Source organism: Corvus kubaryi, unplaced genomic scaffold (genome assembly GCF_017639235.1).
Source record: "Corvus kubaryi isolate FWS band 111438036 unplaced genomic scaffold, C.kubaryi_AGA036_p1.0 37398, whole genome shotgun sequence".
In the NCBI taxonomy this organism is placed as follows: domain Eukaryota; kingdom Metazoa; phylum Chordata; class Aves; order Passeriformes; family Corvidae; genus Corvus; species Corvus kubaryi.
This window is the reverse complement of record NW_024581137.1, coordinates 29442603-29465232: the sequence shown is the minus strand read 5'-3', so window position 1 is coordinate 29465232 and position 22630 is coordinate 29442603. Positions and strand designations below refer to the sequence as shown.

The window sequence follows — 22630 nt, the reverse complement described above, 5'->3', positions numbered from 1 at the left end:
TAACTGCATTGCACTACAGCTTCTTAAGAATGTAACTCCCCAGAAAGTGCCTTTTCTTGCCTGCTAGCTTTTCTTGGTGGAGCAGGTCCAGGATAAAACACATAATTAAAACTTGTCATGCCTCAATCACTTCAGGGCAAATAATCCAGATAAGTATTTTGGTTTTACTAGTAGGTAAGAGGATAAATTTGGTATTTCCTGTGATATAATTCAAATTTATGGCAGCAGACTTATTTGTATGCCAGATCATGTAAAGGGTGCAGTCAGTTTGGTGCCACAGCTTTTCTTGAAGATGATTCATATCAGACTTATCATATCAAACAATGTCTAATATCTGTTCTTGGAAATGAACAAGAGTGGTGAGATAAAGACTGTAACAGAACATCACAGATTTCAGGAAATTAGTTATTTTTCACTTTAAGTCAAAAACTGAATTTTTTTAGGCCCATATATATATATACACATATCCCCAAAGATCTCTCTTATTATTCTTGTATGATTTCACATTTAATGTGATTTTTTGAAACAATATCTTGTGGTATTGACCTGTCATACCTGAATGGAAAAACTAAAAAGGCTTAACTGCAGAAAACTTTTATCTAAGAAAGGTACATGGTAGGTGGATCCCATAGCAATCAGGTGTAGGAGTTAAAATACAGACAGACCTGGATTGAGAACCATATGTTGTGGAGTTAAAATCAAACCAAGCATAATCTTGATTCAATAGAATTCACTCATCTCGAGGCAGACATGGGTTATGCAATAATCCTGGTCAACATAATTTCTGAAACTATCGTATTATATCCAACTCATGATAAGGCAGCATTGAAAGAGGGAAATTGCTTTGATTTATTTTATCTATTAGCTGATACACTGCTCTTCGTACAGGAGTTCTACCTCACCAGAGAATGTTCTCAACTTGGTACGTGCACAAAACCTCTCTTGGAAGACCACTGTTAGCATTTCATTCACTGTTCAGCACATGAAGCCGCCTTCATCACTCTAAAGTATGCAAACTTTTTATGGAAGAGCAAATTATTTATGCTGTCGGATTTCTATGCTATTGTTCATGAAGTGGTTTCCCCAAATACAGATTAAGATTATCTGTAGTTTTTCCGTATTTTGTAGTTCTTGACTTTGCTATATTTGTAATATTTTGAGGTGATCATGCCTATGTGAATGTACCAGAGGGCAGAGGGTTCCTTTCTCAGTCTCCAACTATGTCCAAATTAACTTTTAATATACAACATACAGCTGTGTACAACTCAGCTGTAATATCAAAGTATAAGCCTGAGCAATTGATTCTTGTGATTGAGAGAAAACTATTATTGATGTTGGTGCATTTTCATGGAAAATTTGAGAACTTGGTGAAGATTGCACTGTTTATGGTATTCCTTCTGACTTTCTGCAAATATGAATCTGTCTCGCTAGAATGGCATCTTTATTGTTTCCTGTTAGATTATCCCCATCCAAATCTTAACTTGTCTTCTCTGCAACCATGAGACATGCAACTAAAGTGGCAATCAAGGAAGAAGTTGAAAGTACTCTTCAGGCTTTCCATGCTAACACATTACTCTGAGAATTTATAGTAAAAAATGAATCCCACCCCTCAAATTGTTACCTTTTTTTTCCCAGATATTTAAAAACTACTACTGAATCTTCTGTTTAGATAGCAGATGTCATCCATCGACAAGCAGGAAAAACTCCAGTGTAGAATGCTAGCTCAGTCTCTAGTCCTCCTTCACAGCTCTCACAAAGTATGCTGGCTCATGTTTAAAGGAACAAATTGGAGTTTTGTCTGAATAAAGATTTCATTGGAGTAAAGACTTCATCTGAGGACTTTAGTCCTAAAATTAGAAGCATCTGTTCTGATATAAAGGTAACATGATTATTGAAGCAAACTTTGATGACCAAAATTCTCAAGACTGTAATAAAATTAGTGTTAAACAAATTTGGTTTGCTGCCTAGGGTATAGCTAAGCAATCAGATTTCAAATGATTCGTCTCAACCTTTATTCAGCTGAAAAATTGGGGGGATTTAAAGGCTAACAGCTTTAAACTAAAACATTAAAAGTTTACACTATTGATCATTACAGATGAATTGAGTCGTTACAAAAGATTTTGTTACTTGAAGTTTTGCTAAATATTATAGTATTTTTCTGAAGCTCAGGGTTATGAGGGTTTCAAGTTCCTATATTGTACAGGTCAGAAAAAGCTGGAACAATCAGGTTAGTCTGCTCAGTACTATACCTTGAACAACATGCAATATGCAAAACACAGTGCAAATTGTACTTCTCTAACAAAATCATTTTCAGAATATGTTTTTAAACATTTTTGTACCATCAGTATTTGGGAGAAATAAAAAATATTTTTTTATTGCTAAGATATTTTAGCATGACAGTGTTAAAAATCCTTTATTAGATTGGTCCTTGCTACATGAGCTCTTTGGTTGTCTGTCTAGTAAGCAAGGAGAGAAAACAGTTCAAAAATATAAAAAAGGACAAATATATTAAGAACAGACAATACATTATTACAGCTGGGCACTGTGTGATAAGGTGTAGCGACAATGAGATTTTGGGTGAAACAGAAAGCAGTCTGTACCATGAGAGATGTCTGTGGTTCATATGATGAAGATAATAATCTCTTTTGGAAAAAAATTTAGTACTAATACCAGTAAGACAGGGTAGGGATTTAGAATTATGGCTTGAGAGTACTGTTCACAGTGGATTCCTGCTGGGAGATTTCAAATATGTGTATAGAGCCAGTGATTCTTGAAGATGAACTTGCACTGAAACTGTTTTATTTCCCTAAATTTTTCTGTAGTCACTTGTGAGAGGGGTGACTCCAGATGCTTGTCAGAAGATCCCAAGTGGCTTTCTGCCTGGCTTTGCTCAATCAGAAATGATGACTTTAAATTTGTTTTTTTTTTGCCTTTTTAAACATAAAGGTCCTGAACAAAATTCAGTCAATTGTCTCTAAAGTAGTGTCTCACTAAGTAGAGAGCCAAGGTACCTGTGGTGCTTACTATCACTTGCTTTACATGTTTGCAGCATTTAAATATTTGTTCCTTCAGCCTCTGCCCTGAAGATATTTCCCACCAAAATCAGGACTGTCTTGCTCAAGCTGGGAGGGGAGGTGGCCATCGGTTAATGACTATGTAAAATTTGATTCATTTCTTATTATACAGTATGTCAGATTAGATGAGTAAGTGCATTATTCCCACTATCCTGTGAATTGTTTTAATAATAACGAACAATATTGCTGGTAGAACTGTGAGAAAGGATCTGGGAAATAGAATTGTTTCTGTATAATTCAGTGCACCCTACCAGTCCCAACCAACAGAAAATGTAAATCTGCTGCATACCCACTGCATAGCCCAGATGTTTATCCTTGACAAAGCCCAGTTCCTTTTCATATCTATACACATCTATAGTTCATCCTGACTCCAGACACTGGTCCTGATGAGTCTTTGGCTCTTTGCTGGGCAGATGACTGATCTAGTGGGCTTAGCTAGAATCAGTGCTAGTTGCTGGGCTTCTGCTATGTGAGTACTCTCCCTGTATTGCATTAAAGGGCCAAGCCATGCTTTTTCCCTGTGGGAACAGTCCTAGGGTGCTCAAATACTTTGGCACTTAGTGAGAGGCGTTCACCATCGTGGTGCTGTTCAGACTGCAGGAGCTGGATGTGCTGGGTGGGCCCCCAACCTGCCTTGCTGAGGAGGAAGCTCAGCTTCTGCATTGCAGGCACAGAGGTGGGAGAAGGAGCTGTCAGAGTGTGGGTCAGGAGGTTAATGGTCTGGAAGGCTCAGAGGTCAGGGCTCAGCCTGACTAGTCTAGGCACAAGGCCATCTTAACTAGTAAACAGAGTTCCCTCCACTGTCACATTTATTTATATTTGGGCAAATTCTGCCAAGCATTCTAAACCAGCATTTTATACTTGCCTCTGGGAAGATGTTGAAAGCTTTCAGCTCCCATTAAACTCATGCTTTTCATAGGTATGGGTAAACCTTTAGTGCACTTTTCACTTCTCTAGTCTCAAGACAACAGGGAATAAATTTTCTCTGTTCTGTAAAAATATGGTGTCTTCTTATGCTGTGTGTGGGGTTTGGGACCTGGACATAATCCACAGTGGCAGGTGTGGGTGAGTGCACCAGCCTTCCTGCTCTGTACCTCGGTTTCCTTGAGGAAGAACCCCAGGCACAGTGGCCAGACCCAGGCATCATGCCCTAGGCAACAGGGATTGGGACTCCAAAGGACATGACCATCCATGCCTGCTCACCCTACAGTCTTATTCTGGCACTTTACGGCTGACTGGCACATTAATTGTATTTTCCAGCCCTCCCTTTGTCTGTGCCTGTGACCAACATGTTCTTCCTAAGTCCTGGAACAACTTCACAGTGTAACCTACTTTAATGCAGCTTTGTGCAGCAGGCACTGGAATTCATACCCACTCTTCACATCTGGTATTCCCAGTGATTCCCCCATGGTCGCTGGCTTAGGGCAACAAGTACAAGTCTACAGAACTTGTGTAGCTGTGTTCTGGTATAGCCCAGCATAAATTGCTGTTTTCCCATCAGTGAACATGTTTGGACATGAAAGTCTTAAATCTATGAGAGAAAAACCTTGAGAAGGCTGTTTGTGTCTTTTGCATTAATCATCATTACCACCCACACTTTAAAAAATATTCCAGAAAAATTTGTCAGATAACATCATACGTGGTTCAGATATAAATTCCTTAGCTTTTGAGTAAAAATGAAGAGCAATGTATTTACAAAAGTATTACAATTGCCAGTCAAAATTTAGTTGCCAGTCATGATTTAATAAACTATTCTGTCACTGTAAAATATTAGTAAGATATTGAACAAGAAAAAATGTTTTTCCTTTAACTGAAATCCCCTGTTATTCCAGAAAGTTATTGAGTGTAGAAGAGAGAATTTCATCATCTTAAGTGCTCTTGAAAGACATTTTTTGCACATGTGAAAAACAGGGCAAAGTGTAGTGACAGACTGGATTATTTTGATGAAAAGTCTCACAAGTTGCCAACACAGTGATAAATGTTCTGTGATACTGAACTGATTATTTGCCTTTTTCCTTTTGTTTTCCCCTCTCTTCTTTCCACTTGGACTATTATTCTGTTTAACTGGCATTTCAAATCAAACCAGAAAAGTAGATAATTTACAAAGGAGATTAAAAAATTCCATTCAATTGAAAAATTTCTATCTGATTCTAAATTTCTGAAAGAACCCACCCAATAACTTAGATCTAAATAGTATTTGAAACTATGTCAACCAGATTTTAAAATTCACAGGTAGTTATGACATTCCTAGGTAAATGAAAACATATCTCCATTCAAAACAGAGGCAAAGTATTAACTCATTTGCCTAACCTCATAAACCCTGAGGAAGTCTGCCCTGCACCTCGCTGAGGAACAGCTCCCATTGGAGACCATGTTCCATGTGCTGGGTACACTGTTGCAGCTCTCTCTGGAGAGATGCACCTTTCCTGTATCCCCCAGCATTGAAGAAGAAAAGCCAACCCTTCACATGGGAGTGCTAATTACAAATCCTACATCCTACTACCAAGAGCAGAGAAGACTAAATAGAAATTTCATTTGATGGGTTTCTTTTTACTTGTCTCCGTAGTAATGCTGCTGGATGATACTACCCGCTCCCTCAGTTAGCTCTTTACTTTGCAACAGTGAATAAAATGAGAAACTAGACAAATCTGAAAGTCACATGTGACAAGAAAGAATTTAACACCCAATAGTTGCATGTTTTAGGGCTTTTCCTCTCTGTTATGAGAGACAAATCAGTTGTGTGCAACAGATTTACACTCTGTTAACTTTTGTGCCTATGGATGACATCAAGAGAATATTTTTGAATCATGTGAGACATAAGGAACCAGTTTTCCATCTGAGATCTTTTTCAGAGGTGAAGGTAGGGGGTGATATTTTTTCTGATTTTTTAAGACAGTTTCTCCTTTCTCCAGACATAGCTCCCTGCTTTTCTGCTGGTTCAGTTGATCTGAATCTTATAGATTTTTGATGAAGTGTCTATTCAAATAGGAAGTGTTCTTGCTTAGGCTTAATTTTATAGCTTTCTATTTTTGCCCTTTAATTTTTGACCTATTAAAATTTCTTGGAGTACATAGCTGCCTGCAACTAGATACGTTATCTAGTCTAACCACACAGTGCATTCAGAAGAAATGCTTTAAAGCTGTTTATGCAATATCTTTGCTTATTATCATCACTTATCTTTTGAGCTATATCAATAAGTTAGAAGATGCTGAGTAAATAATTTCACCCCCTTGAAGTGCCTGACTTATTTCCATTCTGCAGCTGGAAACCACCAGAGCATAAAAAACAAGCACTTCAATTACAGTGTAGCAGTACTTAAAATATAGACCTGTGTGAGCAAGAAATGTATTTTCTGCATATCCTTGGTGCAGTTGAGGTCATAGGACTCTCTCAGAGTGGGTTGGTTAGATACACAGTGTGGTGTGCAGAGGATATATCCACCCCCACAGGCCTACCCCCCCTCTTTATTTTTTAGAATAATGGCATCTTGAGCAAAGAAAGCAAAATTCGGCAGCACATTTCTAAGGTAAATAATGGCCTTTAGTTTAATAAGACCAACACTATTACACTGAAGAAATTGTTTTACATTTATATTCTAGTTATAATTTGGAATAGGTGAATTTTTCTTTCTGTTAAGATTTTGGTTTTAGAGATCTCTGTATGTTTGTTACAGCTAAGAAGTGGAAGTAAACCTATTACAGTAGCCTGATCTGGCCTCATTTGTTGTCCATGATAGGACTTTCATTGCCTTCAGTGGGAGCTGGATCACGCACTTAATGCCATGGTCATTTGCTCTGAGAGGCTCACCTAAGATCTTTTCAGTCAGCTTTCTGGAAGCTTTCAAACTGTTGAGTCTGAGAGTTGGCCAGAGGTTTGAAACTGAACAAAATCCTGGCATCAGACACCTGGTAACATCATTAATCACTGGTGAAAAAAAAAAAAAAAGAAATCAGGGACACAGTGCCAAATCCTTGTTTGACTCCACCACATTTTCATATAATGGATGTGCATAATGCCTTATCAAAGCATAGAACTCAGGTTTCCTTCAACATGTAGACATAAAATGCTCAAAGCACTAAGAAACAAATAACAGCATGAGTCCTTTTAAGTGCAAAATGATTTTTTTTTTCCTTCCCTTTCCATAGCAATTCTAAAATACATTACAAGCTGTTGCTCTTGTGAACAGGTCTGCTCCGGCCACAAAAGCATGTCTGCCTCTAGGATCTCTCTTTTGTGATAATTGCCACAGTATTACAGATTTCTTCTGCAGTGACAGGAAATGAAATTCAAATTTTGCTTTTCTGCTTAGCCCACATAGATATTTAGCCAGAGATAGTAAGAAAATACTTTGCAATTATGCTAGCTGAGACTCTATTATCCCTTCAAATCCGTGGTCTGCACATAAGGGCAATCTGAAAGGACTATTTCAGTCATTTAGGGTGTATGTTTCTCTGGCACACTCATAATCTGACCAAAGCCATTATTTGGAAGTCAGTTGCACTCAATCATTTTGCCTGCTAATGAGGAGTTACTGAATCCTCTGAGCATTAATCCCATTTAGGAAAACACAAAGGCAATCTGTACCTTGTATCAAGCAATTATGATTGCATTGAGCTTGAGGAATTCAGTTATTTGTTGGATGTTGTTTTTCCCACAACAGACCCTGTAAATAAAATTACCAAGCCTTTCAAATGTTAATTTAAGAAAAATATAATAGCTAATAAAGACAATTAAGTTTGTATTGTAAATACTGGACTGCAGGACTAAAGCTGCCATGGCTTATGAAGAAAGTGTGGCACAACTCTATGGAACTGCTAAGGCTGGAAACTATCTTCCTAAGTGAATAAAGGACATATGGGTATTAACATCAGTCACAAAAATATGTTTCGTGAAACATCAACGTAACACAGGGTCAAAGAAAGTGTGGCCTGATATGAGTATTTTTTTCATAAAATGGTAGTTAAGCAGGAAATAATGAAGATCTGAGACTGCAAATTGAAAAACATGGACAAAATGTCCAGCCAGCATGCAGTTGGATAAATACATCATGCAATTGGTGAGTGACTGGCTCACAGGTAGGGTGCAAAGAGTTACAGTAAATGGGGCTACATCAGACTGGTGACTGGTTGCTAGTGGGGTTCCACAGGGCTCCATTTTAGGTCCAGTGCCCTTCAATGTCTTCATGAAGGACTTTGATGAAGGACTGGAAGGTAAGTGTGCCAAAGACACTAATTTGGGAGGAACCAGTGATGCCCTCAAAGGCAGAGAGGCCCTGCAGAGAGAACCCAACAAATTAGAGGGCTGGTAATCACCAACCATATGAAGTTTAACAAAAAGTGCTGCATTTTGCACCTAGCATGGGGCAGCCCTGGATATATGGACAGACTGGGGAATGAGATGCTGGAGAGCAGTGCCAGGGAAAGGGACCTGGGAGCTCTGGTCAATGGCAAGTTGCACAGGAGTCAGCAGTGCCCTGGCAGCCAGGAGGGCCATCTGTGTCCTGGGGGGCATCAGGCACAGCATCACCAGCTGGGCAAGGGAGGGGATTGTCCCCTCTGCTCTGCACTGGGGCAGCCTCACCTCGAGTGCTGGGGGCAGGTTTGGGTGCCACAATGTAAGCAAGATATAAAATTATTAGAGAGGAAGGCCACAAAGATGGTGAAGGGCCTTCAGGAGAAGCCGTATGAGGAGTGGCTGAGGTCACTTGGTCTCTTCAGCCTGGAGAAGAAGAGACTGATGGGAGACCTTATTACAGTCTACAACTTCCTTGTGAGGGGAAGAGGAGGGGCAGACACTGATCTCTTTTCTAGTGACCAGTCACAGCACCTGAGGGAATGGCCTGAAGCTGTGTCAGGGGAGGTTTAGGTTGGATATCAGGAAAAGGTTCTTCACCCAGAGAGTGGCTGAGCACTGGAACAGGCTCCTCAGGGAAGTGGTCACAGCACCAACCTGATGGAGCTCAAGAGGTGTTTGGACAATGCTCTCAGGTACATAGTGTGATTCTTGGGGTTTCCTGTACAGGGCCAGGAGCTAGACTTCAATGATCCTTGTGGGTCCCTTCCAACTCAGCATATTCTATGATTGCATGATTCTAGGATCAGTAATATGGCACTTCTGGAAAAAAAAAATAACTCAGAGGTAAGAGCATTATATAAATAAAAGATTGGAGCTTGTAATTCTTTGTGCCGTGCTCTTTGTGCCTTGGCAATAACCTGGCTATGCTTATTTGCACCAAAAATTAAAAAAAAAAAGGTGCACAATTTTTAGGTCTGAGTTCAGGGATGTCAAAGTGTGTTTTGGTAGGAAAAAACCGACAGGTCTTCTTCCTACTTTAAACAAAAAGAAAGATGTGATTGTAGATTGTGATTTATTCCCTTTTAATATTTTTCATTCAGAAGACAAACATGGTTTATAAAATTGAGAGACAGAGGTAAAATATAATACGGTTTGTATAAATCATGGAGTCCTTGATGTCTACAAGTTTATGCTCATATGCATAACTTGTCTGGTCCTGGCTATGTTGCTATAGAAGCTGTTTACAGAGTGCGAAACAGGACAGATTTCCAGTGTTCTGGGCTTCCGCTTCATCCAGAAACACTGTGAGAAAAGCACGCTGCTGTTTCAGCACTTCCTCTTTCAATCTCACTTGGAACATAGGAGCTCAGGGAAGTGGGCAGAGGAAAAGTCAGCAAGAGAAGCCTCTGTTGCAGCTGGAGAGAGCAGGAGAGAGCAGGAGAGAGAGGCACTTGAGAGGAAAATAGTGCAATCTACAGTAAGAACTTTGGCTCGATGCCTGTCCTTCAGACAGACAAGTTGAGTTCAAGTGAACCTCATTCCCTTCTGGCCATCCTTACTACCTGCTGCCTTACTCCCTAAGTGAGACCATTATAGGACAGAGAGGTCAGGAAAGAGTCATTGGAAACTGTAAAGGTGTGGAGACTGTCCTGTAATCTCATGTGTCTTCACTATTGGTTTGTGTTAGCAGAAGAAATGCCAGGCTCACTAGACTGGTGCCACCAGACCTCAGGAAAAAACCACAAACATGTGTTTTCAAAATTCAGCCAAATGTGAAAGGTGCTCTACAAATTAACCAGGCATAAATCACTCTTCCTTTTTTTGTTTGGTCTCCACAGAGATCCAAGATATTTTTGAAGCACTCTAGCTTTTTCCAAGGCCAGATTTATATCTAGACAAAGTAGGCCAGAAATACTGTCAATGTTGCGTGTACTTATTTCCAACATGAAAGACAAAAATCAGCTCCTTTCAGGTTGTGACAGACTCCAAACTGCTCTTCTTGAACATGAGCACAGGAAGAGATTAAAAAGGCCACATATGTGTCATGAAGTCACTTTATTGGCAAATAAGAAATTGAGAAAAAATTGTTGTTGGATCCAGGTGTCCTTGATAGGAAGCTGAGATATGTGCCTGAGATGTGACTCCTCTCTTACCAAGAGATCACTGACTCCATAGTTGAGCTGTTTATTTCCAATTACTGCTCCAGGTAACTTACATGCACAACTCTCAGTCCCTGTTTTTTTTCCTAATTTGCTGCTCTCACAGATGTGGTGACTGCTTACACAACACACTCTGACTTCCAAGGACATGAGCAAGGTCCACTTTCTCCATCCCCTATTTGTGGATGAATACCAGCTCTAAATATTACTGAGACCCCATCCTGGGGCTCACACTGATGATCCCAGCAGCACAGGAGGAGCAGACCTTTCTCAGGGTAGTTTGTGTTTTCCCAGCTGTGCTTACCTGTATGGCTTCATGCTGATCTCTGTGGGAAGAATACCTGAGCTTAGTGAATGTAAGTCCATCATGAGGAAGTAAATTACTTGGGTCTTTCTGGTTTTCCAAGAGCAGAACTAACCCAACAGGAATCGCTCAGATTGAGTATGGGTATCATATTTTAATTCTGTAAAACTTGAATTCAGTACAGTAAAACATCCATCAGTAATAATACTTTTTAATCTCCTTCCCTGTCTATATTCCAAGACAGATCCCTGTGTTGCTTGTGTCCACATTTTACTCATTAAATAATGTGTTCATGATGTTGCTGTCACTTGTTCACAGTGGTAAAATATTTTGATTAAAGATCATATGTAAATGTTCTGTGATGGGAATATGAAATGTGTGTGTCTGTGTGTGTAAGTCTGCATCTCCTATTTTTTATGGTCTCCAGAGATGATATAACACTGGGCTGGGAGTTAATATCTGTTCTGCCACTAAAATAAAGCAAGGAAAAAATCTGAAGATACTAAGGTTGCAGAACTGGTAAAAAATCATGCCTTTGTTTGCAAGTTTTTTTATAAACCTGAATGTAAAACCTCTTACATAGATAATCACAGTAACTAAATATCCACATTTTAAATTCAAATTTAATCATTTTCAGGGCTGGAAGATCAACTTTAATTTGAAAATCAAGTAAGTATGGAACTTATTCAGAAAGAACAATAAAAAGCAAATGTCAGAGAAGATGTATGCTATAAAAACAAGATGGACAGCAGAGTTAAGAGGTCATAACAGAAAAAGGTTATACCAAAAAAAAAGTTTGAGGCAGTGATTGGATGGTCTGAATTTTGCAAAACTAGAACAAGTAAAATGAGAGATAAAGTCTTTCAAATTCTGCATGACCTCAGATGCAGAAGCATTTCTATTGTGGCACTGGAGTCATGGGAGATGTGGTCTCAGATGATGGAATTGATAATTAAATTTGTGCCAGGAATCTATACCTTTTAATGACTTTGCAGTTCCTCTCATGTTATTAATAAAATAAAAATAAAAATAAAAATATCATGCTTATTATGGAAGTGATTGAGGACAACCAGGAGCAGAGCCAAGCTGTGGTAGCCACCCTGCCAAGAGAGAGTTTGTAGGCTGAAGAAAGTTACCCAAGGAAAAATAACGTTAAGAACCATCTTTGTCCCTGTGTGATGATGAGAGGCAGCAGCTGTCAACACTCCCGAAGTGGAGAGCAGGGATGTTCCCTCCTTAGCACAGTGATTAACAAGACCTGCTCAGCCAGCACTCCATGGGCGTGGACAGCAGAGGCCAGTGAGATACCATGCAGGGGAGAATGAGCTGTGAACCTTTTTTTCTTGCCTGCCTCCCTCTCACTCTGGACTGGAGGGAGAAGGACTTTTCCAGTTGTGATTCATAGCTGAAGCTTCTGCTTCAAACCTAAGGCCCCTATGCTGTCACTTTTGAGGGAATCAGCTGGCCTTGCTTTTTTCTTCCAGTACGTTTGGGGGTGGGGTGAGTACAGGCAATATGAATTTGCAGTACAGTAATGGTTAGGGTGCCTGATGAAATGGAAATCCTGGGATTCAGTAAATTATTTTTAGTGGAGGAGTTTTAAGCTACGCATTTATGCATCCCAGAAAAGCCTTACTTTAAAAGAAAGATAATCTCTGTCCCCACTGCTGAAACTGGGCTTTAAGCTAAAAGGAGAGAGTCACAGCAGTCCTTCTCTAGCTAGAGGTGTTTATTAGAAGGTGATGGCTTTCCTGACATTTTTTGAGGATCCACACCAGCTTCATGGGCCGTGCACTCACTAAGCCCAGAGTGATCCCTTGCCACAGCTGTTTGTGTGCTCAGAGGAACATTTGGTCTCAGGGCTGGGTACAAGGGCAGACTCAAGTGACTGGTTCTCAAAACCAAGGTGCTCTGGAGGATGATCAACAGCAAATCTTTTAGGCAGATGGAAAACATAAAATAAAATCTAAAAATCCCCAACAGCAAATGCTTAAGTAAAACACATTAAAATGATGGGAATTGTTTCAACACAGGAATGTTTTCCCAGATCAGGGCCTCCAAGGCAAGACCTTAATGCTTCAGGCAAGCTATCCCCTAAGAGTCACTAATCAGCAATCACTACACACAATCTATTATTCTAATAAAGTCTTTATTTGCATTCATATGAAAGAAGAAAATTGTTGCACTGTACACAGTGTTATTTTTAAGAGAGTGAAATGGGGAAACAATGGTGTATGATACAAAGGGTAATGCAAACAGATTCTGACACAATTCCTGGAATTTCTGGCTTATGAAGCATTTATAAATGCTGAGGTACGAATAGCTGCTAGAATGGATACCGAAAATCACTATTTCATTATTGATGATTCTAACAAAGAGGAAGTATTGCAGAGGGCTTATTTCTAGTCTGATGTAGTCTCAGTAAATCAGAATATGATGACAGTCCCTAAAGGGGAAGTGGTCACTTTTTATAATTGCCAGATTTTTTAGGTTCCTTTTTACAGTCAGCTCCTTCTAGCAATCTTACAATCGCAGAATAGAAGTGTGATCTGCTTTTTTCTTTTTTTTTCTTTTTCTCTCCAGAATGAATTGACCACAAATGCTTAATGTTCTTGTTTTACTTTCATTGCTGATGCTGGAGAAAAAAAAATAAACACATATATTCAACTTCTTCAACATATAATGGCACTGAGAATATTTGTGGAGCAGAGTCGTTATTTGGCTCCAAATGCCAAAAGAATATTTATTCAGGCTTTGGGCATAATATAATCTAAAGAGAGGCAAGTGACATTTCAAAAGGTAAGACTGCTTCCTCTCCCAAATTTCTGCTTCTAATTAACTGAAACTCAATGTGAAAGTTGCTTTCATTTCCTTTCCTCCCATTTTCCTGTCAGTCTGGGAACCTTAACTGCTGTACCAATTCTGAAGAAGCTGTTTGTCATCAGGCTTTGCAGAGTGCTGCTATTGTGTCTACTAACATTGGCATATTTATCACACTTGGCAAATTGCTTCTGTCATCACTGGATGCTGTTCACCTTTATTTTAATGTGTTCTTTCCACTTAGCTCTGAATAAACAAACCAGCAATTTTATGGTGTCTGCTTTTCTTGTTAAGACACAAATGTCCCTATTGCATATCAATAAAAATCGCTGGGACACCTTTTCTAAACATACCTCTGTTTATCACAGGGATTACCACATTTCCAAGAAGGAATTTTTCCCAAATTTCTGTCAGAAAGTTTTATCTAATTGGCTTTACTGATCCAAAACATTTACTGAAACAGAAAGGCAGAAGGTCCTTTTAATTGCATGTAATTTATGTCTGGGTTTGCTTGTGGTTTTCCAGTGTAATCATTGAGAAGGTAAGATTTACAGGCCCAAAAGTAATGGAAATAACATTTCCTATGAGTGGGCTAAATGATTACCACTCTCAGAAGTGCTGCCTGAGTTTTCTATACCGCCTTTCCATCAGTATTTCATTAGGTGATGCTTATAGGTGAGACACAACAGTTCGTTTCAGACTGTGCAGGACAGAGCCCACGTTACACTGCTTAGTGAAGATACAGCTGCTAAACATTTGCCTGTGATTTTTTTCTCTTGGGATAGAAGAGGAAAAAGATCTTCCAAAATTCATGGAGGAAAAAACAATGGGGCACATGTACTCAGGTGTTTCTGTGTAACAGATTTATCCAGAGGCTCAACTGGATGCTGCTCCAAGGGGCATAGGCTATGTCTCTCTGAGACCTATTGGCGTGACTAAGTTGTTTTATCCCAGATTTGGTCTTGGTTTTTGCTTCTTATTCTTACTGTCCACCCTCTAACTCTGAATGCTACTTTCAATTGCTTGTCAAAAGAATCCTTTGGTGGTAGAGGACAGTCACACAGCCTACACAAAAAAATAACATTGGAAACAAATATATGAAGAAGATTTGGTGGTAAAAAAATCAATTTTAACAGTAGTTTTAAGAATGTGAAATAGATCTTCTCTGAAGCTCATGAAAATTTGATTGAACTCTTCCTTACCTATGCTGTCGTTACATATCCTTGTCTGCCCTTACATATTTTCTGGTGTTGATCAGAAGCACATGTAAAATACTGACACACTGAAATAAGTATTATGCTGAAGTGTTCTCCCCATCTTAATGAAAAAAAAAAAAAAAAACAACAAAAGGAAGTACCATAACTTAAATTTGAAGGACAACTGTTGCAAAATTTCCAACACAGTTTTGCCGACCCAGGAGATTAAAATACAGAAGTTACTGATGAAGATCTGTTTGGATGCTTGTGAAGACATCCAATCCTAGACAGTGTATTTTAAGGTTTCAAGTGTTGAAAGTTCAGTTTAATGTTGTAACTAATTATTAGGAGGGAATACAGCGAGGTGTTTCCTAAGGCAAGATGGGAGGAAAACAGGATGGAAGGGAAATCTTAGCCCAGCTAAAAGAGGAAAAGGAAGGATAATTAAGGCTGAGATAAAAGAGATTACCTTAATTGGTTAGAGCATGGTGCCAATAATGCCAAGGTCATGGATTTGATCCCTGTACGGGCTATTCACTTAAGGACCCGATGCTCCTTTTCAGACCCATCAAGGCCAGAATAGCCTGTGATTCTGTGAAAATGAAGATCAAGCCTGGAAAGAAAAAAGGTGCATACAAAAGATGCCTTGTTCATGCATATGAGTGGGATTGGCTAGTATGAGCAGTGAGTACTAAACCATGGCATTGTGCAGTCAGTGGTGTTACTGTCGAGTTGATAAAACATTGCTTGCTGGCCTCCACCCTCACCAGGTAATTTATTTTCTGCCAGTGCACATCCTGTCATTTTTAAATGAGTTGGTTTGGGTATTGCAGGTACAGACCTTAGCAGGATAGTGTCAGCCCTGAGGGGTGGAAAAACCACAGCTACTAGTGGGGATCCGGCTTTGAGGAAAGTCAGGCTGGTCCCAGCTTTGCTGTGTTACATCCTTCCTGGTGTTAAATGAAGAATGAGCTCTGAAACTCATGGAGTTAACTAATGTTTTGTTCCTTCTGGGGAGAATTTAAAGGCAAAGTTATCAGTATGCAGCACCTGGATGCTGGGTGATTGAACACTTTTAGTGATCGCTGTGACAAGAACTTTATCAGTGGAGAACTTGAATTGCTGAATATTTGTTTATGCTGTTGGTACTAGCCAGTAGATGAAAAAGAGCTTGTTTGCTTAATCTACTTTATGTAGGTTTCTTTGCCACCAATAAGAAATCCCTGGAGCCTGCCTTGAAGCATATTGTTAATGGCACCCATAAAGAGATGAGCACACTTGGCCTTTGTGATCTATTTCCTCACTCAGTCTTCTAATCAAACAGCTGTGTAGGCAAGAAAAGGGAAAGAGATCATATTTCATTAGCATTGACTTTGACAGATCTGGCCCTGGAACCAGAGGCAAACCAGTGCATGTCCCCAGTCAAAAAGAGCTGGGAATGAGGTACAGTATTTCTGTGTTTCATCTCATCTGGGACATAAAGTGATGAGGAACAGATTGAGGCACAATCGCTTCCTTACCCCATTCTTTCTTGAATACTGTTGTCGGTCTGTGCCTTTCAGCTACTCCATTAAAGGTGTGGTTTTGATGATAGCCAGCATTGCTTGGCAAATAAGAACCAGTATATTGTTATTGGCACTGCACATAGGCTGTTATACTTTCCACATACAAGGAGCAACACAGATGTTTTCAGCTTAGTCCCTGTACTTCCCTTAATGCTATGGGAGAAATATAATATTTGTCTGCTAGAAAGTGTTTATTCTAGGGTTGAGCACCTTACAGATCTCTTCAGGTGATGACTTTCTTACATAAAAAAGTGAAACACACGGAGCCAGAATCTAGCTGTGTAGTCATTTCTCCATGAAAAATTGGGCGTTTTGTTCCTATATTTTTAAAATTAGAATATAAAAGAGTATTTTTACAAACAAGAAAGACAGCAAATTTTTCTTGGTTCCTTAGCTTAATGAATTAAATGAATAGCTATTACATATTCTATTTCCAAGTTACTAAGTAATTTAGGATTTTTGTGTATCTCCTGAAAAATATGATTTTTATTTCTATAACTGTATTGATTCAGAAGTCAAGAGAGAAGTGATATACATTTTACTGATAATAAAATATTATTCAAGAGGTATTAATTAGTACTTGCTGAAATACTCCCATCCCAATCTGGTAAACAAACCTACTTCCACCTTGAGGTAGAGTGATGGGGGGCAGTGTGAGAGCGTGTACACAGAGAAAGTGTTCTGATACAACGGGAACTTGGCTAGGTAAGAAAGAAAAGGAATTTTAGGAAGTCTTTGATGGTGATCAAAAATCTCCACTTTTAGTCTTTTTCTCATCTTTTGGGTGAAATATCAGGCATCATTTTTTGTGGTACTCTAGTACTCTCACAAGGTTAGAGGTTAACTCCGGAGTCCTGGGCAAATGCCAGTTGGCACAGCATGTACTGACACCACTGTTACATGGGTGTATTATTTCTTCCTTAAACTCTGTTCTGCACTTTCTTCTATGAAATGCTGTTCCAGAGGTTTCACTGCTAAGTGACATTATCCCTCTGACATGCAATCTATACATCAATTTGGAAAAAGGGGTGAATGCTTTTATCTTCTGTGGGTTAGAGATGATCTATAAATAACTACCACCATTAATAATTTTTTTTAAGTTTCACAGACAGAATTGTCACAGTGCTAAACGAATTACTTTTGTAGCTTATTATTTTGGAGTGCCATGTCTGAGCGTGTAAATCATCCAGCTCTGCTGGATGAGCTTTCTACATGGACAGTAAAAGGATGTGTGGCACAACAGTTTCAGCAGAATTAGCAGTGGCAAAGAATTGGGGAGTGCTTTTTATCTGCATTTATTGAGGCAAATACCAACTATTCCACTGACTTTGCAGTAGTTATACTTGATAGTGCTTCCCAATGTCTTATGTCTGGCCATGATTTTAACAGGAAAATTATTGTGAAGCTGGAAAAAAATTATTTGAGGAAATGGATGCTTTTAGAGTATCCAATGAAATCTCTTGCATGGGCAAGTCACTTTTACCTCTCCATAGACTGGAGATAACTTATTTAGAAAGTAATAAAGAAAAAAAAATAGTTTCTAATTGGCCTGTGGCAGAAAAATGTATTATTCTTATGTGCATATCCCTGACATACAGGCATATAAAATAGCAAGCTTTTCCTTTAGCCTCTTTAATTAGCACTAGCCCAATTATTCCTCAGCATAAAATACAGGGTTAAATCTTGGAGTCAAAATGTTAGCAAAAAACCCCCAACCAACCCAAACCCCCAAAATGTTTTAATTTGAATATGAGTCCAAGTATAAGATACAACAAAATGCAGTAGCTACACATGCTGTGAGATTATATTCTTTCTTTTTATTAATTTTCTTCATATTTGGTATTTTTACTCTTCAGCAATTACAGCTAAAATATGCCTTTCAGTATACTGTGGAGAAATTATTCATGTTTTTCAAGAGAGGTATTTTTTCCTTTTGTATTCCCAATGTGGTGAATGGAAGTCCATATGATTATACTGACCCAAATTTCAATGCCTAACAACTTTTTATTATCTTATTGTAAGCATCCATGTTGGTGTGGAGCTGGCTGGACCACCTGTTCTGAAAACTGTCATCCACTTGGACTCAAAATCCCAAACTGTTTTTTAAAATGTAGACCATAATTGTATTTTATAGAGTATTTTTACTGACTGTGTCCTTTTTGAACGTTAAGGGCCACTCCATTAGATTACACATTTTCAGTGAGATAAACATTGCTAGTGAGGCACACAAATAAAATGTGGGGAATGATCAGACGAGGGTCTAATCTCTCAGGTTGTGCAGATTTATTATACTAAATGATCTCTGTTTCCAACAGATTAGTGTTGACATTCCCAGAAAATATATGTGTTAAGAAGGAATTGAGTGAAGACTGTTAGTCTTTCAGAGGAAAGGACAGACAGAAAACCTAAAAGAAAACATGATATGAAAGAAACTTAGAGACAAAAGTGAAAGAAAGGTTTGGAAAGATACTGAGAACAGTACACTTAAGCATATTGCTGGGTACAGGAATTAAAAAATGCAAAAATATGAGTAATGGATTGGAATTCATCACTCTGAATAGGGAACAGAAAATTAAACAGTGATGCCATGATTGGGAACAAATCTCTGTTGCTCCAAGTTCTGAGTCAGAAGTGTGTGCAATCACAGATACAGATTGTTAAATATGACAAAAAAATTCAATGCACAATATTTCCTTCTTGTAAAATTATCTTTATACAAATATATATATATATATATGCATGAATACATATACATAATTTGGAAGCCTGACTAGCCTGAAAAAATATGTCACGAATGGCTTCTGAGTATCTGCTTTCATTTTGAGTTTTCCTGAGACATGGCACTTTTTACTACAGTGTGAGCTACAATGGCTCTGAGCTATTACCTGTAAAACTTCATTTAACTACTATTTCTGTCTAATAGTTAGCATATTTTGTTTCACAGTACTTTCTTTACAATGTTTGATGACAACTAAAAATGTTGGAAGACCCCCTATATTGCTGCCATGCCTTTCAGCAGCAACAGCTTTCCCAGAAGGGTGTTCACTAGTTTATGAACACTAAATAACAGCCTATTGTATCTGCCTAACCACTCCCTTTTTTCTTTAAAAAACCACCTATTTTCAATATATGGTTTTCAGAATGGTCATTTTCAAATTCAGTGTTTTTGGAAGAGAAATTTTTCACAGACAATAGGAAAATAAGATTTTTCTCTTGTAATTAAAGTCTCTGTAGCTCTATCAATCATAATGAAATCATCTCATTAAGTAAGTGATGGCCAATTTTTATTTCATAGAATCTTAGTGCAATTGTCTCTGTTTTATGCTTTTCTTCTCACATTCATAATTGCTACTTGCTGCTAAGCAGAGTCCGAGACATTTTATCAATTTTATGCTTTAGAACAGAGTGCAGAGGTCCCTAAGAAAAATGTCCCAATCCAAATAGTATATCCCCTGATAGATGGGGGGAATAAAAACCTTTCATCCTCTTTTTTTGTGAATTATTACTTTTTCTCTAATGTGATTCAAGACTGCAATCTGTCAAGTTATTCAAGCCAAATGTAGGAATCCAGTCTTGGTAAATCTCCGGCTCTAATGTTTTGTGAGGTGAGCTATTAAAGAAGTTCTCACAGTTCTTGCTTCTGGATTTGAACCTGGGGCTCCCAGTTCAGTAGAGCATGGTTTTATTCCTGGAGCAAGAAGCTGGAAGCAGCCATCAACAGTACAAAGTAATTGCTTATTATTTTAATCATCAGTAAAAAACATCATAAATATGAATTTTGAAGTGGAACATTCATAATGTCTCAGTTTATGCTACTGAAATGTTTTCAAGAACTCAAAAAAGAGGTCTTTTTAGTACTCTGAACAAAGAAAAATATTCCCCCAAACATTCAGAAGTTACGGAATCTATGTTTATGTTAAATTATGTAACAAAATAGAGACAATTCTGGGAAAGGGAGCTTTAGCAATCTTTCAGGCCTCCCATACCACGTGCTACAGCCCTAAGGCAATTCCAGGCAGCAGAAAATAAATGAGAGTCCTTGTCAGAAAGAGTTTATAATCTGTGGGCCTTCACCAGAGCTGAGCAAACGCAATCAGAACATCACCAGGAGCCCAAAAGGGTTTTTGAGAAAGCATCAGTCGGAAATTTGCTGAATTAGAACTGAATGAATGATAAATTTTTTACTCCATTTAGTTCACCAGCAGTTAAAAGAAGAAAGAAAAGTAGTTTCATGCAGGTTTCTGCTACTCTCTGGCTGCATAGGCAGGAGAAATTGTGAGCTATTTTTACAGTTGGTGAAATCCGTCCCGTGAAGGATTATCCAAAATAGAAGTCCTCAATTTTCTCAAGGAAACAAGGTTAAAAATAACTCCTGGTCAACTAAGAAAAACAGAGGGACATTTTAAAAAGCTATTTTGAACATTAGAAAAAGTATTTATCTCATAAAACTATTGAAATGGAATATTTTGACTTTTGGGGAAGATTTTGTTGCCCATTTCCCTCATGTCTAGCATGTTTAAGTCACATAATTTACCAAACTGGCAAAATCATGAAGCTTTTTTTCCACTTGTACGAAGTATCTCTACTTCTGACATTTGCAGTGGAGAAATTTTACTTGTAACAGTCAATTAACTGTTTTCTTAAGAATCTGAATGTTTTTCAAATTACACATCTAAAATGTGTAATTTCCTTTTATTTCTTCCTTCTTCGTTTTTGGAATTGTTTTCTCACCACTTGTCTACCTCCTTCCTCCTATCTAGTTTTTGGTCTCAGAGAACCAGTTTGTGACTCACACCCTGTTCCTTTTTCTGTGGCCAGCTTTTGCCTCATCTGATATATTTGCTGCCTTTACTATTTCCTGTGTTCTTGTTGTTTTGGTCTCAGCCCTTGCACATTTGTCATTTTAGCTGCCTTTGACCTACAATCACCATTCCTACTTGCTCTCTGATGAAGACTTGCAGCTCTCAATTTTCCTGCTTTTCTTGTGCCCTTTCTCATCAGAATCTCTGTTGCTCCAGTCCTCAACATTTCAGCTGGGGGACCTGAAAGGCAGTTGAAACAAGGTGAAGCCCCTCAGGATGTGTCCTGCATCCTGATTTCTGGGCTTTGTTAAGAGAAATACAACATCACTATTAGTGCTGCCAGTGTCAGAACCAAGGTGTCTCTCCAGTATTTATCAAGGCATTATTTGTGGGAGGTGGGGGACAGAGATGAAGAACAGCTGTCAATTAAAGTTTGTACTGATCTGACATCCTGATACACTTTGCTAGATTTTAACCCCTAAGTTGTTGGCATCACTGTCTAACATTACTCCACAGTCACTTCTGTGATCTGCCTGCTGAATTCTGCTGGATTTTGGACAAGTCCATGTGTCCCATGTGTTCCAAGAATAAGTGAATATATCTTCATTTCAGCATTTCTCAGGGAAACTTCCACTGAATACTCTGTATAATTAGTACTAGCAGTACTCTCTGATGTATTTACTTGTACAAATATTATATCAAGCCTCATAAAAGCAGATGACCTTAAACTTAAGTGCTGCTGTTGCTGTTCTCCAAGAGGATTAAAGCACTTTAATCTCAGGCTGTTGTCTATCCTTTATGATCTAATAAGTGTATTTTCTTACTGATCTTAATATGGCTGGAATGGTGAATTTATGAGATCATTCTAGGTACTTAATGACAGCACATCACTAATCATATGCCCTCTTTTTGACTTAATTAAATATTGATGATTTATAGCAACCTGTCAAGTATAAGCTTTTCAACTGTCTCGGTTTTGAAAGACAGGTGTCTGCTAAGGAAGGCAGAGGCCCCCCTTGAAGTGGCAGATATAACCCCTTTTCCCTCCAAGTTATTATATTTTGAAATCAAGAGCCTTTAGGCGAAGATGTGGGAAATAGGAATAACAGTTCTTTACTATATATATATATATGTATATAACCAGTCAAACAAAACAACAACAACTATGGCAGTAACAGCAGTCACAAACCCAGTGCCAGCCTTCTCGGCTGTCAGGCTATTTCCCCTCGGGTGCAGTTCCGCTCGCAGCCGGCAGGGGCGCTGGCGGCTCCCGGTGAGCAGGGCAGGTGCGATGGTTCCCCCGCGGCTGCAGGGGGCGCTCCGGAGCGAGCTCGGGAAACCCGCGGCTCTGGTGCCCTGGGATCCCGGGAAGGATGGAACAAAGGCTTCACAAACCCCTGGGCAGCTGATCCCGG

At 38.8% G+C, this 22630-nt stretch overlaps 1 long non-coding RNA gene across 7 annotated transcripts in view; it reads right to left on the bottom strand.

Annotated features, from left to right (window-relative positions):
* The window catches only part of LOC121672039, a 130307-nt gene that overhangs the window by 6455 nt on the left and 101222 nt on the right, over positions 1–22630 (bottom strand). For 5 of the 7 annotated variants that reach the window (XR_006018741.1, XR_006018735.1, XR_006018743.1 and 2 more), the window contains 2 exons: positions 15318–15461; positions 6882–6998 (listed from right to left, as the gene is read on the bottom strand). The exons of 1 other annotated variant lie outside the window; for it this stretch is intronic. This is a non-coding gene — a long non-coding RNA (uncharacterized LOC121672039). Of the gene's footprint in view, positions 1–6881; positions 6999–12518; positions 13468–15317; positions 15462–22630 lie in introns of those variants that run through there. One more of the 7 variants, XR_006018740.1, reaches the window with a different exon arrangement.